A 4,098-nucleotide genomic window follows, 5' to 3' on the forward strand; every position below is an offset into this window, starting at 1 on the left:
GGAGAAGGAAAACCCCAATGAACTTTGTTTGTAAAACCAAATTGTATTATGCCACTCACCGACATGTGTCTGTGGCCAAAATGAAAATGATTTATGCCTCCGCGCAGCATGCACGCGGAACCAGGCATATGACACAGCCATACCAGGCGACCAATGTCAATGCCCGTTCTAGATGGATTGTAATTTAAACCAATAACGTTACCCATTTTCTAAACAAGCGCGCTCCATCAATGGTTTTCTTTTGAAAGAGAGAAAAAAACATATAGCTGGACTCGGTCGAGTCCAATGATCAAGTCCGAGACAAGTCCAAGTGCAAATACCAACGAGTCCAAGACAAATCCAAGCTGATAGAAAAACGTCTTGAGTCTGGACTCGAGTACTAAAGCACTAATTTCATATATGTTATATGTGCAGGAGCAGTATTTCTTACATGCTCACAGCAGCATATTGTGGATGTATTTCCAGTAGCAAGTTTTGGTACTTGCTCTGCCACAGCAGCAGCAGCAGCGTAGCAGATCTATTCCACCAAGACCAAACACATTAACATTATCATGTACATTACCATGTCAATCCCCCCGAGAGTTGTCATGACAGAACTTAGATTAGTACTCACATGCCGTGTGACAGCCACTTTTTGTGTGCGTGCTTCAGATGTGTTCGCTCAGAAAACCGTATATCAGAAATTTAAACTAATATGATTTAAAGCGCATGATTTCAGCACAATAGACATAATAATCAAAACCAAACAGATGTTTTTTTAGTAGAGTATCTGAGGCAAGCTGTAAAGGCACAGCCCAATTCTGGTAAAGGGGGCAGGGAGCAGCAGCTCATTTGCATTTAAGGAGACATGCACGAAAACAGCGTATTTCTGCTTCCACTAAAAATAGGCATTTTCAGAATTATGTAATAAATTATCTGTGGGGTCTTGAGCTGAAACTTCACAGACACATTCTGGAGACACCTGAGACTTATATTACGTATTGTAAAAAAGGGCATAATAGGTCTCCTTTAATGTCCCCACAATTATATTGCCACTTTGATTAAATCAAGGTATTCTTCAGTTAGTGCAGACTTAACTATACATTGTTACAGTTTCTGAGACATGTATTAATCGATCACTTTTTAATCATCGTTAGTAAATACCTGAGTTGCATACAGGTGTTGATTATCCGAAACAGATACAGAGAGTTTTTCTCTGTAAACTTTAGGTTATTTAGACGTTCATTCTCAGCATCCACATACCTAAGAAAACATATTTATATTAAGAACAGGATTACAAACCTCGCCTCTCCAACAACCATACACTAAAAAGATCATAACTGGATACTCATTAAATGAGATTTGTTTAAACTTTAGGTAAAGGTGTAATAAGAGATAATATGTGGAAAAACCTACTTCTGAACAAAATCATGCAGCTCCTCACTACAGAGTATTTGTACGGCGTGCATCAAAGTCAGACCAACCTTTTGAGCATCTAAAATAGCATTATTCAGGACCTGTGAAAACAAAACATGAAACAGATTAGGAAAATATCATATTCAAATCCTTTTTTTACAAGAGTAAATAAAAATAAGTCTTGCTTCACTTTCTCTCTCTCTCTCAGAGCTACCTGAATGACATCTAAGTGAACTCTGATGAAAGTTTCTTCATCCATTGAGTCCTCAATATTTACAAGTTCCTCATCATAGCGCAGGATGTTCTGTAGATACGTGGAGATATCGTTCTGTGACAGTTAAAGTGGGGCAGAGATACATGTGTTACACCTTGTTTTGGGTCCTTTAGTACATTACTGCAATATGAATCAGTGTAATGAGAGTAAAAAAAAAAAAGAAAGAAAGAAAGATTCCATTTCATTGACTGCCATATCTAGAGAAGCAACAGTAAATGGTAAAACTATTTTCATTACAGGCCAATGTTTATGATTACTATGATAGGCCTACTTGATGATACTTAACTCTTTCCCCACCGGCGTTTTTGAAAGAAGCATTTTTGATGATTTCCACAAAAATTTCATGGCCCCCAGAATATTTTGTTGTATGAATATCTGAACATGCAATACATCAAAATAAAGAACAGAGCCTCTACTTTTAAACAAATAAACAAACAAACAAAAAAAGCCATTTTAATCTAGCTTCAAGCATTCTTTTTTTAGTCTTTTAAAAAATATATATATATATTTTGAGCAAAAAGCTGAGAAAATCGCATTTTTATCAAATGTTTGGCGGGGAAGCTTCTCACGAATAACAGAAAATTCAGTGTTTGGCGGGGAAAGAGTTAATAACATTATAAGAAATAGCAGTTAGCAATATAAAGCAGCATAGCGGGCTGCTTTTGTTCAGCTAAAATAAGTTAAAGTGAATGTCATCGGAAGCCTCACAAATTCAAGTTACACTCTTAAAAATAAAGGTGCTTCACAATGCCATAGAAGAACCTTTTTGTCTAAATGGTTCCATAAAGAACCTTTAACATCTGAAGAACCTTTCTGTTTCACAAAAGGTTCTTTGTGGCGAAAGAAGGTTCTTCAGATTATAAAAAGGTAAGAAAGAGATGTTTTTTTAAAGAGCTTTTGACTGAATGTTTCTTTGTGGAACCAAAAATGGTTCTTCTATGGCATCGCTGTGAAGAACCTTTTAAGCGCCTTTATTTTTAAGAGTGTACAGCCTGCTCTTACATTAAAAATAAGGTGGATACTGTGAATTCTTACCTTAAGTACTTGCAGTAGTTTTTGTTTTGCTTTAGCAAACCCTCCCGTCAACAGCAGAGGATCGTACAATGTCAGTTTTGGGTCTGGACTGAAACAGAAATGAGCAGAGCACATATAGCTACACTACTGTTCAAGAGGCTTGTAAGATTTTTAATGTTTATGAAAAAAAGTCTCTAATGCTCACCAAGGCTGCACTTGTTTGACCAAAAATAAAACAGTTAGGCCTATACTGTAAAAAAATTTCTGTTTTAATATATTTTAAAATATCTCTTATAGATATATTGTAAAACTTACTCCAGTCTTCAATGTCACGTGATCCTTCAGTAATTCTTCAAATATGATTTGTTACTAAAGAAACATTTCTTATTGTTGTCATATTTAATAAATGTTGTGCTGCTTAATATTTTTGAGAAAACTATGATTCTTTGATAAACAGAAAGTTAGAAAGAACAGCATTTATTTAAAAATAAAATTAATGTCTTTAGTTGTCACAGTTGCCTACGGAGGAGAACGCAGGAGAATCACAATCAACAGTCCTTTAATAATCCAAACAGGGGTAACACAGGGCAAGCAGGAACAAACGAGTAGCACAACATTGGACGTTAGACACCGGACACCAAGCACGGGGCAGACCACACTATAAATACAACTCAACAAGGTAATTGGGGAAACACAGGTGAACGGAATGACTAATTAGACTAGGGAAAAACTAGGTCACTGGGAGCACATGGGGAGGAAAACAAACACACTGACAGTCCATGGGCGTGACATTAGTGTCATTTTTGGTCAATTTAGTGCATCCTTCATCATCATTCTTCAACTTAAACAAAAAAAAAACCACGATCCCAAACTTTTGAACGGTAATGTTCATTTCAAAATTAACTTGTTTGTGTGTTGTATGTATACAAATATTACATTTACAACAAATGTGCAGTGCATACCTGAAGAACAAATATTTTCCCCACAGTATAAGGAAGAAGATCTCTTTTACAGACAGATCTCTGTTTAGCAGCAGGTCCAGGTTGGTAAAGATGTGACGGCTGTAACTGTCCATCAGATGATCTAGCAGCCCAGCATCTTTCAGTGCAGGTGTTAATCGAAGCACGTCATCATATATCATGCTCTGTGTTCTCTTTAGAAAGTCCTTTATTTGCTCAAACTGAGATCTTTGTGGTCCCTCTGCTGGCAGCGTGGGAAAGTGGTTTTCCACAAACTGATCTATTTCTTGAAGGTACTTATGACGCCCTTCTTGAGAAAAGTTGATTTTCGGCATTGCAGCTGGGTTTAATTTTTCACTCAGAATTGTTCTGAGAATATTAAGCCCTGTCTCACTACTCGCTTCAACACCTGAACAAGATGGCATCCCAGAGTCGACCGTGCTTTCCTGTTCTCCT

The sequence above is a fragment of the Sinocyclocheilus anshuiensis genome, unplaced genomic scaffold (assembly GCF_001515605.1).
Source record: "Sinocyclocheilus anshuiensis isolate Anshui unplaced genomic scaffold, SAMN03320099.WGS_v1.1 scaffold450, whole genome shotgun sequence".
Taxonomy (NCBI): domain Eukaryota; kingdom Metazoa; phylum Chordata; class Actinopteri; order Cypriniformes; family Cyprinidae; genus Sinocyclocheilus; species Sinocyclocheilus anshuiensis.